This window comes from Nicotiana tomentosiformis, chromosome 7, assembly GCF_000390325.3.
Source record: "Nicotiana tomentosiformis chromosome 7, ASM39032v3, whole genome shotgun sequence".
In the NCBI taxonomy this organism is placed as follows: Eukaryota; Viridiplantae; Streptophyta; class Magnoliopsida; order Solanales; family Solanaceae; genus Nicotiana; species Nicotiana tomentosiformis.
The window spans coordinates 108,770,562-108,790,440 of record NC_090818.1 but is presented as its reverse complement, the minus strand read 5'-3'; the positions used below and the strand labels follow the sequence as shown (position 1 = coordinate 108,790,440).

Genomic DNA, 19,879 nt, shown 5'->3' with positions numbered 1-19,879 from the left:
AGGTTGGAAGCAATAAGACTCCTTATAGCCTTTGTTGCTTACATGGAATTCACCCTTCACCAGATGGATGTCAAGAGTGCCTTCCTCAATGGCTATCTAAAAGAAGAAGTGTTTGTCAAGCAACCTCCAGGGTTTGAAAGCAAGGAGAGTCCTGATCATGTGGACAAACTTGACAAAGCACTTTATGGGCTCAAGCAGGCGCCAAGAGCATGGTATGAAAGATTATCAAAGTTTTTGCTTGATCATGACTACAAGAGAGGTAAAATTGACAATACTTTGTTCTTGAAAGAAAAAGGTAAAGATCTCTTGGTAGTTCAGATATATGTTGATGATATAATCTTTGGAGCAACTACTGATAAGTTAAGTAAAGAATTTGCTCAACTAATGGAGAGTGAATTTGAAATGAGCATGATGGGTGAGCTTAATTTCTTTTTAGGCTTATAAATTAAACAAAATCGAAATGGAACTATGATCCATTAGCAGAAGTATGTAAAAGAGTTGCTTAAAAGATTTAAAATAGAAGATTCCAAAGAAATTGGCACTCCTATTGCAACAACTACAAAGTTGGATATAGATGAACCTGGTTCATCTGTCGATCAGAAGTTGTATAGAAGAATGATTGGCTCTTTGTTGTATCTCACTGATAGTAGACCTGACATTGTTTTCAATGTAGGCCTTTGTGCAAGATTTCAGGAAAATCCGAAGGAGTCTCACTTGACTGTTGTCAAGAGAATTTTGAGATATCTAAAAGGCACCACTGATCTTTGTCTTTGGTATCCAAAAGGTAGTAATTTCAATCTTGTGGGATATGCTGATGCTGGTTATGCAGGTTTTCTTGTGGATAGAAAGAACACCTCAGGTATGGCACACTGTCTTGGCTCATGTCTTGTGTCTTGGGCCACCAAAAAGAGAAATACAGTGGCCTTATCTACTGCTGAAGATGAGTATGTTGCTGCTACCTCATGTTGTGCTCAATTGTTATGGATTAAACATCAATTAATGGAATTTGGAATTGATATTGGTTGTATCCTCATTTTTTATGATAACACTAGTGCAATTAGTATGATCAAGAACCCGGTTCATCACAAGAGAACTAAGCACATAGATGTTAGGCATCACTTTTTGAGGGATAACTACGAAAAATGGTTGATCAATGTGGAATTTTGTGCTATTGACAAGCAAATAGCTGACATCTTCACAAAAGCCCTAAGTAAAGATCACTTTGAAAGGAACATGTTAGAATTATGGATGATTAAGATCACTTAAAAGGATCAGTTCAGAGTTCACAACGAAAAAAAAATTAAAAAAAAAATTGGTTAGAAAATATGAAAATTGTGTACATAATTAGATTAATTTTTGCTCAGTCTCATACTTTCAATAGTAAACTCTTGTGCCATGTGTTAAAATGACTTATTAATCTCTAATGATATTTTCTCTATTTTGACAAATTTAGACTTACACAAGAGAATTATCAGTAAAGAACCTGGTTCATCAAGATTACACGGTATGTTTTCTACACTCTGCATAATTTAAAATTATAATATTTTGATCATGAGCTGCCGTTAAATACTCTCATCTTCCAAACACAATCCAATTCTCTTCTCTCCCATACCCAAGCACAAAAATGGCTAACACTCCTGAAAATCCTTCATCCCCACCCAAGGAAATCTAAAGACTCATTTAAATCTGCTACTGAGGGGGAAGAAACAGTTTCTTCTAAAACCGAACATGTATCTTCTGGCCCTAAAGTTACTCCTGAGTCAATTTCTGAAGTTGATACAAATTTGAAGAATAGGTTTGTGCTGGTAGGGTCTATAGCAGGTGTTAAAACTACAGAATCTGGAGAAATTGGTGGTAAAAATGAAAAAGAAAAAAGAAAAAGAGAGCAAGGGTGTTCGAAGTGTTGTGAGGGGAAAAAATATAAAAATGGTTGATTCTTCACCCACTCCTGTGAGTTTAACCAAAGACACATATGCAATGGTTATTTGGGGAGAAAAATCTGCTGGAGTAGAGGAAAGTGTAAACACAATAGGGGGAAGTGGGTCTGGCGAAGCCGCTGAAGGGCTGGTTCAACTTGGGAAAAATATAGATGAACAACCCTCGCAGACCTACTGAAGAGGGTGACTGAAAGTTATAATCCAAAGAAGAAAGGGAGGTTGGTACAAGCAAGGATCATTTTGGGACAAGTACGTTGCTTGCTTATGACTATGAAGTCCATACCACTCCTAAAGAACCTGGTTCATCTAAGAAGGTACCAGTGAATAGCAAGGTGTGAGCCTTGGTGAAAGAAAGTGGAGCTAAGGATGCTGAGATTGAGAGGCCGAAGAAGAGGTTGGCAGAGGTGGAGACTGAGAGAGATGCTCTCAGAACTGAGCTGGCAAGAGAAAAGGAGAAGAATGATGGTATTCTTCAGGATATGCTAAAACTCCTCCAAACCAAAAACCAAGCACCTAGTTCTTCCCAGCCTTGAGCCTCCTAGCCTAGTGTAGATCAACCAGTGACCCAGTTCGGGATTTTTGTTTGCTTATGTTTTCAGTGTTTTTATTTCTTTTTATGTTTTGTGGAAGAATCGCATCAATCATCAATGAAATTCACTGTTTTTTGCTCTAACTGTTTGTTTATATTTCTTTGATGGTTAAAATTCTTAGCTTGATCTATGATAATTAATCCATGATTGCATTTGAAGTTGCCCCAGTGGCCATGAGTAAGTTTTAAAATCTGGTTATCTCATATTTTTTATGCAACTTTTCGATGATGCCAAAAGGGGGAAAAAGGTTGTGCTTTACACTTTGAACAGTGATGTTTATAACCTAATGAACCTGGTCCTTGATAATAAGTGATAAAAAGGAAAAATATTTCTAACATTGTGTTGATGTTGAGCTAAGTTGAAACAGGGCCTAAGCTTATGAAAATCACAGAGTTTGTCATCATCAAAAATGGAGAATTTGTTGGCCTAAGTGAAGGTTAGTTTTGAAGATTGACAAAGGAAGCTCAAGCATGAACCAGGTCCATCACTGGTAGGCATAGACAGGGGCAGATTCAAAGCACGTGAGATGCACATGCAGGAGATAAACGAAATCTGGCATAATAATACATATCTCCTGATCGAAAAGATTGCATAAATGATAAGGAGAAGGACTCCTTACCCAACGAGAACATTATCTAAGATAAGGGAAGAGTTAGAGGTTGAGATCAACTAGAACTCTTCCACCAAGGAAGAGTAGCATTAGAACTCTAGTTGTTTTCTACTCTACTAACTCTATAAATCGCAGGAAGTTCTCATTCTACAGTAACGCACAAAAGCAGAAGTTAAACGTGAATTGAGAACAAAATAGCAAGGCATTTTGCAAGCAGTTCGTGTGTGATTCAAGTGTGCGAACCTGAAGCTACTTGAGCCAGATAGAAGAACCAGTTCCAAGTGTTTGTCTTTTATTCTAGTTCAATTGTAGTAGATGTTTTCATATTGTACCTTTCAGCTTTATCTAGAGGCAATTGTAATAGGTACTCAGAGTATTCAAGTTAGAGTTAACTTGAAGTTGTCGCAACAGTTAGAGGCCGTGTTCCACAACGGGATTAGAGTTAATCCTACATTTACTTTTGTAAATGCAGTTTTTGGCTCAGTGATTTAGTGAAGAGTTTTGAAAAAATCCTACTGGGAAGTAGGTCGTGATTTTTTCACCTTTTGAGCCAGGTGTTTTCCACGTAAAATTTCTTGTGTTCTTTAATTTTTGTATTTATTATTCCGCAACAGTAGGATAAGGAACACATAGAAGAACCAGGTCCTTCTATAATCTGTCCACACGAAAAAATTAGACACCACACAAATCACTCCCCCCTCTTGTGCGGTATTGAAGTTAAAACATCACCTAAATAGTCATCTAAGTTTTACTAATCGGTTACAATTCACCCCTCGTGTATTTTCATAATGCACAAGGAGTTAGGGTTATGTATTATGTGATGACAATATTTTACGACATTGACTTGACAGAAAACGGCTACCAATCTACATGTCTGGCAAAAAAGTGTAATATAGAATGAGTTTAATTTCTATATCTTAATCATATAACAAAATTTAACACAATTATATCACTTAAAAGGAATATTATGTATTTACGTGTAAAAAGCAAAATTAATAATCTTAAAAGTATAAGACAAGTAGCTTTTTACAGCAAATTAAATTGCACAAATTTCATTATACTACCAATGAATATAAATTAAATCCATTGATTGGGATCCGATTCAAAAAATTTTCCTAGAACAGTTACTGCCATGACCCAAACTTAGGGGGCCTTTATTGACATCTGATAGCACCCACCTCCTCTGTCGCCTTTCATGGCACTAACAAATCAACAAGTATCAAACACACGATAATTTCAAAGGGAGAAGACAATGTTCACACATAGATCCTTAAACAACAGTACATATGTCCGAACAAAGGATAAATGGTTCATCTCAAATCTATGACCAACATAGCTAAGCATAAACTCCAAACATAACAAATCAAGTATCGAGAAAGGTTTTGAGCCTCTAAAAAGTTTGAAAGTACATAAAGAAGCCATTGGGCGCAGCCCAAAACGAAAGAGATCATGCAACAAATATTCTGCCACCGGACACAGAAGTGCGCACACCACTGGAGATGGAAGTTGCTGCTTATTAAACAACATTGCTTGGCTGGTCTAATCAGGATCTGAAATCGTAAAGTAAATTGCGTAAATATATATATATATATATATATATATATATATATATATATATATATATATATATATATATATGTCAAATAGGTTTCATAGAACTCTCTCCAAAAGGTAGGACAAGTATTTTTTTTTTTTTTTTTAAAGTGCACCGTAGTATCATAATCACACTTCTTAAATACATCAACTAAATCTTTGATTATAAGTGCGTAATCAGAATCACGTATCCAACAATGTCCCAAATAACGTTGAATCTTCACACAAGATAGCCTAGCTATATATGTTATTTGAATCTTAACACTATCAATTCCTTAATTAATGATTTGGCCGTAAGCCACCCAAACAAATGCAAGTGAATTAGGGTGAATCAAGATTCACCCATCCCTTTTCCATCGTCCTGTAACTTATTTACACTATATTTATCTAACACGACAATCAAGTCCTTGGGGTTCATGCCCAAGTCAACCAAATTCCCATTTAAGGCTGAAATCTTCACTTTTGAAACATGTGTGAAATTGAGTATCTAAAAGAATTATGTGATGGGCACGGTACCTATTGTATATGGGTAAAACCGGGCTCATAGTACACCCCGGTCTCCGACAAAATAAGCCTAAATCGAGACATGATGACAGGGGACCGAAATCGAGGCAAAAGTCTCAACGAGTCAGAATTCGGGGGCATGACGCCCGCCCTCGAGAATATCGGGGTCAGGGTTCGGAATCGGTCTTACCCTTGAATGACTTCGAAGAACATTGTCGGGCAACTGAGCACGGCCAAACGAAGGCCTTAATATCTGTGACCGGCCGGATATCACGGCGGGGATCTCGGCACGTATCGGTGAAGAACCGACAATCAGCTAATTAGAGAATTTTTTACCTTTTATAGAGTTGTACCTAGAGTAGGATTCCCCTACTATATAAAGGGGGTCTGATAATTCATTAAGGGGCAACACACATTCCAAAGTAATATACTATTATTTTCTCTATTATTAGCTCTTTCTAATGTTCATCAGTGTTAGTCATAGCGAGCCCGGATCGAGGGTGAATATTTTTTTAAGGCTGGAACTATCCTCCTCATGTGGTTTGAATCCATTTATCTTTGCTTATTCAATTTTACTTAATTTATCTCTTTGTATCAAATTAATCTGTGTATCCTTAAAATCACTTACAAATTTAATTGTTATCCGATTTTTAGGGTAAACAGTTTGGCACCCACCGTGGGGCTAAGGATAATAACGGCAATTTGATACAAATTCCCATAACACACCCTATTTTACACTTGTTCGTTGGAATATATTTGATTCTAGGTTAAAGTTTGAAATGTCAAACTCCCAGTCTTCCCCTCTAAACATGGATGCTGAATCTGGCCACTATAGCGAGAACAACAATGTAGCACCCGGTAACGAGGTGCCCCCCGTCGATCTCGGCGAAGTTCCAGCCGCGGACCCGATCGACGCTAGCTCGCATGTGGCCATCAATGCAAATTTGCCTACCGATCCTGAGAACAACGTCCGCAAGGAAGTCCGATCGATTACCCAAAATACGCACATCGATGAAGTTGATGGGATCAATTTGCCGGTGATCTTCGAAATGTAACAGGCTCAACAGGCAGCGATAGCCCAGTTGCAGAACTAAAGCTTTGCGCCAAGAAAAATTGAGCCCGAGCCATCCCGGAAAGTCACCCGTAGAAATGAACTGGTCACGGAAAGGCCGAATCAAAATTAATCGGGTACTAACCCCAAGATCATAAAGATGCTCGAGGAGCTGACAAAACGGATAGAATCGGGAGATAAGAAAATCGAAGCCAATAACAAAAAGGTGAAAACCTACAATTCCATGGTCGACCAAATTCCTGGAGCACCGCCGATATTAGAATGCCTGGATTCTAAGAAGTTTGTTGAAAAACCTTTTCCTCCGAGCGCAGATCCGAAGACGATCCCTAAGAAGTTCTGCATGCCCGAGATTCCTAAGTATAATGGAACAACCGACCCAAATGAGCATGTGACCTCCTTCACGTGCGCCATCAAAGGGAATGACTTAGAGGATGATGAGATCAAGTCTGTCCTGCTGAAAAGGTTCGGAGAAACTCTATGAAAGGGAGTTGTGATATGGTATCACAACCTAACTCTTAGTTCTATTGACTCGTTTTCTATGCTTGTAGATTCCTTCGTAAAAGCACACGTCCGGGCTATCAAGGTCAAGACTAGGAAGTCAAATTTTCAAAGTAAAATAGAGGGATAATGAGATGCTCAAAGAATTTGTGTCCTGGTTTCAAATGGAACGGATGGACCTACCTCCGATCGCGGACAATTGGGTCGTTCAAGCTTTTACCCAAGGACTCAATGTTCGAAGCTCATCGGCTTCACAGCAGCTGAAACAAAATCTGGTAGAATATCCGGTTGTTACTTGGGCCAACATGCATAACTGGTATCAATCAAAAATCAAGGTCGAAGATGATCAGCTTGGGGCCCCTTCCGGGTCCGTTTATCCCGTCAGAGTCGTTGATGGAGTTAAGAGAGACGTTGATCGTGAACTAAGATCAAACATGGATTAGTATCAACCATACAATGGAGATCGAAGAAGTAGTGGGTCTGGGAGAATCCCTGTGAGAAGTGAAACGAGGAGTGATCGATGTCAAAATAATTGGGGACTCATGAGCAAAAACAATTTCGACAGGTCCATCAGGACTAAGGAAGTGCCAAGGTTATCGGATTACAACTTTAACATCGCTATCGTATCTGCCATCGGATGCATCAAAGACACTAAATGGCCCCGGCCTCTACAGTATGATCCAGTTCAAAAGGATCCTAACCTAATGTGCAAATATCATGGCACTCACGGATACAGAACAGAGGATTGCCGACAATTAAGAGAAGAAGTATCCCGGTTATTCAACAACGGACATGTCCAAGAGTTCCTGAGCGATCGAGCCAAGAATTATTTCAGGAAAAGAGATTCTAATAAACAGATCGAGCAGGAGGAACCTCAACACGTCATTAACATGATCATCAGTGGGGTCGATATTCCCAGGGGTCGATGCTAAAGCGCACCAAAGTATCCATCACAAGGGGAAAACGGACTCGGGATTATGTGCCAGAGGGAACCTTGTCTTTCAAAGAGGAGGACGCTGAAGGGATCGTGCATCTCCATAACGATGCACTGATAATATATGTACTCATAAATAAATATCACGTTAAGCGTGTGTTGATTGATCCAGGTAGCTCGGCCAACATCATCAGAGCGAGGGTCGTGGAACAGCTTGGTCTGCAAGATCAAATCGTGCTTGCAGTCCGAGTTCTAAACAGATTCAAAATGGCATGTGAGACCACTAAAGGGGAGATACCATTACCGGTGAACGTCGTCGGGACCATTCAAGAAGCCAAGTTCTATGTAATCGAAGGATATATGAGGTACAATGCTCTGTTCAGGAGGCCATGGATACACGACATGAGGGCAGTATCCTCGAATCTGAACCAAGTGTTGAAATTACCAATGCCAGGAGGGATAAAAACAATTTAAGGAGAAATATCGGCCGCAAAGGAGATGTTCGTGGTCGACGAGGTGGTCCCGATATTCGCACTTAAAATGACAAAAGGTCTTGGTTCGGTCTCCAAGGAATAAGCCAAATAGGAATTACCTACACAGGCCCCGACCCAACCGGAGAAGTAGGGGACCAATGAAGATGATGACTACGGGATTCCCAGGTCTTTTATAACTCCCGATGACTCCTATTCCACCAAATAAACGGTCGAAGAACTGGAGCAGGTCATATTGATCGAGTATTTGCCAATCGAAAGGTATACCTAGGCACAAGGTTAAGTACCGAGCTCATATGGATTGTTTCGCTTGGTCCCACCTTGATATAATTGGGATCCCCCCCCAGAAATAACTACTCACAAGCTGAGCCTGGACCCGAAGTTCCATCCAGTCAGACAAAAAAGGAGACCTCAGTCCAAAGTCAAGCATGCATTCATCAAAGACGAGGTATTTAAACTCCTTAAAATAGGGTCCATTCGGGAGGTTAAGTACCCGGATTGGTTAGCAAACGTAGTGGTAGTCCCTAAAAAGGGAATAAAATGAGAATGTGTGTTGACTATAAAGATTTGAATAAGGAATGTCCCAAGGACTTTTACCCTTTGCCCAACATCGATCGCATGATCGATACGACGGCCGGCCACGAGATCCTCAGTTTTCTCGATGCCTATTCCGGGTATAATCAAATTCAGATGGACCTGAGCGATCAGGAAAAACGTCCTACATCACTAAGTACGGTACCTACTGCTATAACGTAATGCCATCCGGACTAAAAAAAAGCCGGTGCCATTTACCAACGCCTATTAAATCGGATGTTCGAAGAACAGATAGGAAAATCAATGGAGGTTTATATTGACGATATGCTGGTTAAGTCCCTGCGATCAGAGGACCATTTAAAGCATTTGCAGGAAACCTTCGACATATTGAAGGAATACAATATGAAGCTGAGCCCAGAAAAATGTGCATTCGGAGCCGGATCCGGAAAATTTCTTGGATTCGTGATTTCCAATCGGGGGATCGAAATCAATCCTGATAAAATCAAGGCCATAGAGAGCATTACCGAAGTGGACAACGTCAAGGCCGTACAAAGGTTAACCGGACGCATAACCGCTTTCGGTCGATTTATCTCGAGGTCGTCCGACAAGAGCCATCGAGTTTTCTCACTGTTGAAGAAGAAGAATAACTTCTCATAGACTCAGGAGTTCCATCAAGCCTTGGAGGAACTCAAATAGTACCTCTCGAGCCCACCTTTGCTTCACACTTTGAAGGCAGACGAACAGTTGTATCTATACTTAGCAATATCCGAGGTGGCGGTAAGTGGAATCCTGGTCCGGGAAGAAGAAGGTATGCAATTTCCTATTTATTATGTTAGCAGAACTCTAGGCGAGGCCGAAATTAGGTATCCTCACCTAGAACAATTGGCGTTCACTTTGCTAATATCCCCTAGGAAGCTAAAACCATACTTTCAATGCCACCCCATATGTCTTGTAACTAATTACCCATTGAGGAACATAATGCAAAACTCGAGCTCTCAGGACAACTGGCCAAATGGGCCATGGAAATCAATGGGTACGAATTGAATATCGACCCCGGATCGCCATCAAATCTCAAAATTTGGTAGACTTTGTGGCCGACTTTACGTCGGCCCTTATACTTGAGGTCGAAAGAGAGTTGTTGTTGAACTCGGAGACTTTTTCGGGAATCTGGACCCTCTTTATGAACGGTGCCTCGAATGCAAAGGGGTCTGGACTTGGCATCGTATTGAAGCCACTAATAGGTAATATAGTTAGACAATCTATTAAGACTATAAAATTTACTAACAACGTGGCCGAGTAAGAGGCCATGATTGCAAGTCTCGAACTTCTAAAATCTTGGGGGCAGAGGTGATCGAGGCTAAGTACGACTCCCTCCTTGTGGTGAACCAAGTTAATGGGACGTTCGAAGTCAGAAAGGATCGAATGCAAAGATACCTGGATAAACTGCATATAACGCTACACTAGTTCAAGTAGTGGACTTTGCAACATGTACCTTAGGATCAAAACAGTGAGCCTGATGCACTTGCTAACTTGGGATCGTCTGTCGACGACGATGAGTTCAACTCGGAGACGGTCGTACAACTCATGAGGTTGGTAGTGGAATAATGTTACGCTGAGATAAACTCAACAAGCCTAACCTGGTACTGGAGAAATAAATATATGGAGTATCTGAAGACCGGAAAACTACGGTCGGATCCTAAAGAATCAAGGGCTTTGCGTACAAAGGCGGCACAGTTCAGCTTGTCCTACGATGCTACCTTATTCAGTAGAACGTTCGATGGCCTACTCGTAATATGTCTTGTACGGGGAGATACTGAGTATATCATGAGGGAAAACCATTCGGGCACCTATGGGAACCATTCGGGCACCGAGTCATTAATTCATAAGATAATCAGAGTCGGCTATTACTAGATCGATATGGAAAAAGATGCAAAGGAGTTCGTATGAAAATGCGATGAGTGTCAGAGGCATGCTTCGATGATCTACAAGCCCGGGGAGCCGCTACATTCGGTCTTGTCACACTGGCCATTCATGAAATGTGGGATGGACATCATTGTCCCTTGCCTTGGGCGCCCGGTAAGGCTCAATTTATCTTATTTATGACTGATTATTTTTCTTAGTGGGTGGAAGCCCAGGCATTTGAGAAATTCAGAAAGAAAGATGTTATTGATTTCATCTAGGACCACATAATATGCCCGTTAGGAATGCCGGCCGAGATCGTGTGCGATAACGAGAAGCAGTTCATCGGAAGCAAAGTGAGCAAGTTTTTCGAGGACCATAAGATCAAAAGAATCCTATCGACACCCTATCACCCTAATGGGAATAGGAAAGCAGAGTCCACGAACAAAACCATACTCCAGAACCACAAAAGGAGGTTGACCGATGCCAAAGGAAATTGGAAGGAAATCTTTCCTGGAGTCCTATGGGCATATCGTACAACCTCAAAATCCAGTACCGGGGCCACTCCATTCTCGTTGATCTACGGTGAAGAAGCTCTTATACCGGTCGAAGTAGGAGAACCGAGTCTCAGGGTCCGATATGCAATCGAAGAGTCAAACGACGAGGCCATGAGTACGAACTTGGAATTCTTAGACGAAAAGCGCGAGGTCTCCATCATCCGAATGCCCGCCCAAAAGCAACGGATCGAAAGGTATTACAATCGAAGAACCAACACTCGACACTTCAGTGTCGGGGACTTGGTGTTAAGAAGGGTGACGCTGAGCACTCGGAACCCGAAGGAAGGGAAGCTGGGACCGAATTAGGAAGGCCCATATAGGATTATCGAGATCACCGGCAAAGGATCGTACAAACGCGAAACGGTGAACGACTACCGGACAATTGGAACATAACCCACTTAAAATGATACTACTGCTAAGCTACGAACCCATTCATTTCTTTTTTTTACATATCGGACTAACACTTGCAAGTAACGGTCAATGAATGATACAACTTTTAGGTCTGAAAGCACGTGTTGAGCTCTTTTTCTCTTGAACTGGTTTTGTCCCAAATAGGTTTTTCGACAAGGTTTTTAACGAGAAAACAGTGGATCATGCTAACTTAGAATTGAAGACCATCTGTGAACCATTGTCAAAGATAACATCAACAGTATCCGAGGTTTCTCTAAAGTTTGTCCTCGAATAGTGGGGGCGTCGCCCTCGGACAATGATTTTATTAGGAAAGAAACTTTGTGCTCGAATAGTCGAGGCTCGGTGGATGGGATTTATTGTAAGGTCCAAACGGTCAAATGAACTATGCCTACATAGACCACCCAAGCCATAACAAAAAGCTTGAACACATTTAAAACTTTGTATATTGCACACAGAAATGAAAGAAATTTCTACCTTGCAGATAAATACTTTGTCTCTAAAAAATTACTACATTATGTTCCCTTAAGACATCGAGCCCAAGGGCCACCTCTATCCGGTTCCAAGAGATCACTCTCACTCGGGGACTGTCATCCAAATACAAACTCGGACGGCGTGGGCTATCGAAGCCCAGGGGCGCAAAACCTATTAGGCAGTGCCCGAACTTTAAAGGCTACGACCATCCCTATTCATGGACTGTTATCTTGGGCAAGCCCGAATGACTCGAAAAATCTCATTTTTACCCCTCTCGATTTGCGTACACAGTCCGAGCAGTTTTTCGGAAAATTTTTATGTTGAAAATTAATGAATAAGACCATTGGGAAACATCCGAACTTAAAACTCTACTTCTGTCCTAGAATGGTTCAGAGACGTCCGAGATCCATAATCAAAACACAAGGCGTTAAAATTTTTTAAACCGGTTCGAATGTTACCCTCGGCAAAATTATAAAACATTCTAAGTAAACATTACGGGGAAAACTTCCGGTTATACCAAGCCCCCCACGAGTCTTAAGAAATATAATATTGAAAACGAACAATGTTCGAACCTCCGAATAAGACCTGATTATTACGTGCTAAGGCATCTGAAATCTTTGCAATCATAAAGTGAAAAGCAAAAAGAAATAAGCTTGGAAATTGCCGAAGGGAAAAAGCCTTGTATATATATTAAAAGATCTTTACAAAGGCAAAACGGTCTCAACAAAAAATACAAAAGTACAAAAACATCTACAAAATACCTAAGTGGCCTGGTCCTCGCCGGAGCCCGCCTCATCACCAGGACAATTAGGGTCCTCTCCGTCCCCAAATCCGCCAGAACCTTCGGAGTCTCCTTCGTCCTCGATATATGCAAACTTCTTGGCCTCAGACTCAAACCCCTTAGCATTTTTGATCTCGATTGATAAATTAAAACCCCAGGAATAAACGTCCTCGATGGCCTCCCTTCGGGACTGCCACTTCACATATTCAATGATATCTTTCAAGCGGTCCTGGGCTGCCTCAACATCAGCTTTGTACTGGGCCACCATCTCATCGGCATAGGCCCTAGTTATTTTAGCCACTGACTTGGCTGCTTTAAGCTCCTTAGCGAGGGTATCCCGATCGGCAACAACCGAGCTCAGTTGAGACTAGAGCACCTCAACCTTTTGGGACTGGGCCTCAGCTTTCTCCATCATCTCTCGAAGTTGAGCCTCCGCTGAGGTCAATTGCGCCCGGGCAGTGTACTTTTTCGAGGCCAAGCGATCCAGCTTGCCCTTCTACTCTTCGGCCTCGACCTTAATTACATCCATCTCGGCCCAGAGTTGGTCGATCCAATCAATCTTCTGTTGGACCAACGGGTTCTAACAAGTAGTCACCGTGTCTAGCTCATCATCACGAACTTTAAAGATTTTTACATGTTCCACCAGGTCGGCATGTTCTTTCTAAGCCGTGTCCAACTCGACTAGAAGGTTCTTAGCCTCTCCTTCACGTTGCTCGTTGAGAAGTTTGTACATGTCTTTCTTCTCAGCAAGCTCTTTGACTTCGGCCTCGAGTTGGCTCAACTCATCCTAATACTTCAGGAAGGTTTCATGGTGAAGCATTGAGGCCTGCAAATATGAGAAGAAATATTAGAATAATCAAGAACTAAAGCTGAATAATGAAAAGGTTTAGCAACACCGTACCCGTTTCAGCACATGTTGTGCCTCATTTAATAGGCATGGCGCATCCACATAGTTCATTTTTGCATGATCTTCGTCGGTTACCAGGTACCGAAGGTAACTAGCTACCCCAACAGGGGCGGAAATAACCCGGGCATCCTCTGGAACGGTGATGATAATTGATCTCTTTCGACCAGGATCCGCAATCGGGGTAAGGAACCGGTTGACCAGTCTCGAGCTCGAGTTTGGCCCACCTGCCTCCGAATTCGAACTTTTCTTCGGTACCTCTAAGTCACCTAACCCGGTGGAATCCTCCATGGCGGTAGAATCCACGCCATAAAATAATCAGCGGAGGGGATCGTTTGCTCTGTGGACCCCCTCGTTGGGTCGTTCTTTCACCGTTTGATCCTCGTTGTACATAGACTCGGTAAACGAGGGTGACTCTGTGATATCTATCACACCAAGTGCCTCTTTCGGGGCATTGCTCGCATCATGGGAAGCCTCAGCCCCGACCTACTCATCGACCTCCCTAGCCTGAAGAAGATCAACCCTGCGGGCCTCTGGTTCAACGGCCACCTGCTCTTCCAGGGGCAACGACCCGCGAGCCACAAAAGTCTCTTCCCCCTCAGACTCGTCCCTAAGCCGATAGAGCAAGTCCAAAGCTGGTGTTCGGGAGCTAGTGCTTTCCTTTGGCTTGCGCACTAGCCTTCTTCTTGGTTTATTTTTCTCTGAGCTCGGGGAACTTAGAGCCCTCCTTCTTTTCCTCTCTCCGGCCTGCCCCAGAGCAGGAGACTCAACAGGCAAGTCCTTGTCACCGATCGGAGGCCTAAGCTCGACGTTCTTAGGCAAACCTGCAAAATAAAGTAAGGGGGTAAGGGTGAGATGTTAGAAGAAAAAGTTCAATACGACTTGTTCGACAAAGGAACCTTACCATGGGAACGGGACTCCCAACGGCCTTTTGAAAGTTTGCGACATGAGCGCTCGAAGTAGGGCATCTGTGACACAATGCCCTCGCCGCTCTCCTTGAGCCGAGGGATAGCATTCGAAACTCGAGCAAGGGCTACAACATAACAAGCACCGATAAGAAAAGGGAAGATAAAGCATAAAATTGACGCTTAAAGGGAATACTTATGTGATGCGTTCCACCTTTCGGGGAACGACCTCCACTCAGCAGGTACCGGGTCGGAGGTCCTCACCCGAACAAAATGTCCTTGCCAACACTGATCCCGATCATTATTGATGCTCGAGAACGGGGCTTTGCTAGCCCGGCGTACTAGCTTTATCAGTCGCCTCTGGAAGATTCGGGGGCTATATAAGCAGAGTAGATGATCGATGGTAAACGAGCACCCATCGATTTTGTTCACAAAGAATCGGAGGAGGATCACGATCCTCCACGGGGATGGATGGAACTGGCCAAGGCATATGTTATACCTCCTGCAGAAGTTTAAGATGACCGGGTCTATCGGGCCCAATGTAAAGAGATAAGTGTAAACACTTAGATATCGCTCGACATGGGTGGTAATGGCCTCTTTGGGGTACTATGTATTTGTCGGCCTAGTTGTAGTCTTTTCGGACCGTGGGGAGGACCTCTTCGGTAATTGAGCAGATGTATCTCGACGCCTCTTCACGCCGACCCTGTCCAGAAGAAGGCTTCTCAACCTTGAAGTTGTTAGTTATCGAACAGCCACCGGGAATGAACATCTTCAAGGGGGGCTCTTCCGCCGGTTCATCAACAACCGTATAGGGGACGGTGTCATCGACCTCAGTGGTCGGTCTCAAAGAAGAAAGAGCATCCTTCTGAGGAACAGATTTTGAGGTTTTTTTCATTGTTACGAAAGAAAAAGCTTGGAAAAGATGGAGAAAGATTGAAATTTGAAAGATTAGACTTGATTGGATTGAGTAGGAGATAAGTAAAAGTTTTTGCAAAGTACTGAAGTGAGTAACGGAAGTAAAAATACTAGAAGGTATTAAAATACTGAAGGTACGAAGGTAGAAGATTTGGTGTAAAGTGAAAAATGGACACAGGAGAAGGTATTTATAAGAGTTGAGCGACGCTTCACGTCCAGGGACGGCCGACCGGCAGCTGACATGCATTTAATGCCATTATGACATGCAAACGAGACGTTTCGAGTGTTTTGTCGTTTCTGCCGCGATGTGTCGAAGTAAGATTAGGGAGCTCATGTCATTTCTCGTTATTTACTGTCCGAGAAACGAGGTGACTATCTGTATACAGGTAAAACCGGGTTCATGGTACACCCCGGTATCCTACAAAATAATCCAAGCTCGAGACATGATGACAGGGAAACGAAATCGACGCAAAAGTCTCATTGAGTCAGAATTCGGGGGCATGACGCCCGCCCTCAAGAATTTCGGGGTCATGGTTCGAAATCGGTCTTAGCCTTGAACGACTTCGAAGAACATTATCGGGCCATCGAGCACGGCCAACGGAAGGCCTCAATATCCGTGACTGACCGGATATCATGGCGAGGATCTCAGCATGTATCGGTGAAGAACCGACAATCAGTTAATTAGAGGATTTCTTTTACCTTTTATAGAGTTGTACCTAGAGTAGGATTCCCCTACTATATAAAGGGGGTCTGATAATTCATTAAAGAGGGCAACACACATTCCAAAATAATATACAATATTTTCTCAGTTATTAGCTCTTTCTCTTGTTCATCAGTGTTAGTTATAGCGAGCCCGGATCGAGGGTGAATATTTTATTAAGGCTGGAACTATCCTCTTCGTGTGGTTTGAATCCTTTTATCTTTGTTTATTCAATTTGACTTAATTTATCGCTTTGTATCAAATTAATCTGCGTATCCTTAAAATTACTTACAAATTTAATTGTGATCCGACTTTGAGGGTAAACACATATACACTCTCATGGTACAGCCTGGCCCTTGGGCATGGGCTCTTTCCACTCCTAAACATCAATTATCACCTAGTTATTTTTGCTATGGTATTAGCCTCCACCATAATCAACTCATTCCCGTCACACAAATCATCGTTCATAATCACATTTAAGCATCATATATACTTAATTCCCAACATGTCGTATCATTATAACAACGAGTTCTAAAGCAAAAAGACAGATTTATGGAATTTTAAGATGTTACGGAGCATTACACTTACCATAGCTGCATACGGATGAAGTGAAGTAATATCATCAAGCCCCAAATATCATGTTAGTCATCACCCCAACCACAAGTGCTTTCACCAACTCAAACATTATTTGCCCTATTCCTCCACCATAATAAGTCTGAGCCTGCCCCTGATGATGATGTTGTAGGTGTAGCGGTGGGTGTGGCATGTAGTTATAATGTTGCATATTAGATGGACCAGGAAAATAGTTTGGACTAGGATTCCAATATGGAGAACTACTGATCCCATAAGCATGTTGTTGCTGAGGGAATACCGATGGTGGAACGTACGTAGTCATTTTCCTTTCACATTGAATCGGCACACAACCCATATGAATATCGAATTTACATAGTTGACACCTATAACGCCATGAGGAAGCTTCACATCCTCCACTACAAACAGCACAGATCCCAGCTTCAGACGAGCCCAAAAGCCTTAAAGGATGCTGCTTAATTAATGACAATATCATCATCAAAATTCCTGTCTAATTAATATAATCATACAACACTTGTACGTTGTCATCCACATATATCATAGAGTTTGGCATGCATAATGTTATTTTAATTGGCTTCATAAGAGTATTAAAGAGCTCACATATAATTGGTCAGAAATTAAGGAAGTTATTCTGAATTACTGTTTTGAATTGGTGAGCTATTACAAAAAATTTCAAGACAATTGTCCTCTCTCTAATGTTGAGCTAAGCTTAATTGGTTTTGATAATTAACAAACGTTTGCAAAAAATCAGGTTGTTTGAAGTTTGTTGATCAGAAGCTAGAGTTATTTCCTAGTACAAGAAGAATTGAGTTGGAAAAATTGATTTTCGTTGATAGTCAGATTCCTTGAAGATTCTTTTGTGAGCAACAAGGAAAATATTAGCTGAAAGAATTTGTAGTCAACAGGAATTTCAATTATGGAAATACTTGCATGGAAAGAAAAACACGTAAAGGAATCTTTTAAGAAAATAAAATAAAATCTTTTTAGGATTTATTTTTCTTAAGAGGTGACTAAATTATTTTAGGATTTTGAGCTGAAATTGAAAAAGGATTCGGCCAACTTCACTCCTATATAAAGCAGCCCAACTCCTGCTATTCAAGACAACTCTTATTTCACAGAAACACATAATTTATTGAAGCTAGGCAAATAGAAATCATAGCAAGAAGGAGCTTTCAAGGATTCAAACTGCTCGACTGAAGAACTTGTTCCTGACGACGAAGTTGATGCAGTTCTTTAGTTGTTTTGAGGTTGAGTCAATTATTCCAAATTATAAATAGTATTGCTTATAGAGAAATCTAATATTGGTAAACAACTTTGAAGAGTTCTTTTAAGATAGAGTTAGTTTAGAAAGGGGTGACTATAATTAGGTTGATTGTAGGGGTAATGTTCTAGAGTTAATCCTTTTAATTATTGAGTTGTAACCTAAAAACGTTCTTTGAAGTTAGTGAAGTTTTGAGACAAATCCTACGAGGGTAGGTCATGATATTTACTCTCTTGAACAAGAAAATTTTTCATATAAAAATCATTGTGTTGTTTAATTTTCGCACTTTATTTTCTATTTGTGTCTAGAATTTGAGGTTAAAGAAATAGGTTCTTTAAGGCACGAAAATCGGGTGCATCCTAAAATAACATCTAACATGAAAAATAACTTTAATTTCTCATAAAAAGAGGTTGAAAGGAAGAGAAACACAATTTCACATTGTTTTGCAAGTGGAAAGGGATCTTGTTGAATGGCTTCTCAAAATCAATATAATTGGTCAAAATGGGCCAGATCGATAAACAAATACTTATTTGAAATACATAATTACTTCTTCTATCCCAATTTATGTTACACCTTTTACTTTTTGAGAGTCAAATTGACTAATCTTCGAAGTTAGATTGGATTAGATTAACTTATAGTTTAAAATTAAAATTTAGTTTCAAAAAATATCCGAAAAGTACGGTAAGAGTCAATTTGATGAAAAAGTATATTTCTGAAGCAAAAATTGCTAGGACAGAGGGATTAGTTACCTTATGTAGGGCATGGCGCAGTGTTTCAGGCAACTGAGTACACAAAGGATGGACATCAAATTCACAAAGCTCACACCTATAAGATAGGCCTTCGATTGTGTCTCGACAGACGTTGCAGAAGCGTTGGCGCAGGTGATTGTGTTCAACGAGCTTGAGTGAATGGTAGGGATGCATGAAAGACGAAAGATTGGGTGGACATGTTCCGCAGTGTTCATGCAGGTTAAAGTTGCAGTCATGGCAGTGATATCTTTTACCTGAGCCAGGGATCATGCAACCCTCGCACAAATATTTAGTGTTATTGGCATCATCATATATTGTTATTGGATGTTGTGGGTGGGTGAAATGAGGCATGGTGTTCTTTAGGAGAGGTGCCATTTTTGGTTTCTTCTTTTTTTTTAATTAGCTCACAACAACTTCCAAGAGCAAGACAACACTGGAAGACTTTATGGGTTTCCAAGTCTTTCACTTAATTAGTTTTTAATAATTTTATAAATACATCGACTAGAAATTGTCTTTAGTACTTTCAATACCAGCTTGGATGTTTCCTAATTCTCAAGTTGTTGTGGCCGACCATAACATGTGAACATATGTAAATTCTTTATTAATTCTCGGAAATATCAGTAGAACTTTCTCTTATTTCATATTTTTCAAAATAAAATTAATATATCATGAAAAAGAATAAATAGAAATGATGAATCTTGATCAAAATCTTTAATGATGTACAATTTTTTAACAGCAAGTCATTTTTATTACCGAAAAAGAACTGCCCCCGAATACCAAGTCTCCTGATTTTGACTCTTAACAAAATGGTACAAAAATTTGGATTTAACTTATATCCAGTGTAATCAAGGTTTTACGTTATTATAGATGCAATTTAACATATTGTAAAAGATTATTTATTATTTTAGTCTTTCAGCTTATTAATTTCGCTTTTTACCAGCAATTACATGAAATGCCTTGTAAGTAATTTAA

At 40.9% G+C, this 19,879-nt stretch overlaps 1 long non-coding RNA gene across 1 annotated transcript; it reads right to left on the bottom strand.

The window, feature by feature from the left end:
* Positions 1-4,371: 4,371 nt before the first annotated feature.
* Positions 4,372-19,177, bottom strand: LOC104103310 (uncharacterized). Its single transcript, XR_011409916.1, has 3 exons — positions 18,908-19,177; positions 16,895-17,348; positions 4,372-4,687 (listed from the first exon to the last, which is right to left on the bottom strand). It is a non-coding gene; the product is annotated as an uncharacterized lncRNA (long non-coding RNA).
* Positions 19,178-19,879: the final 702 nt, after the last annotated feature.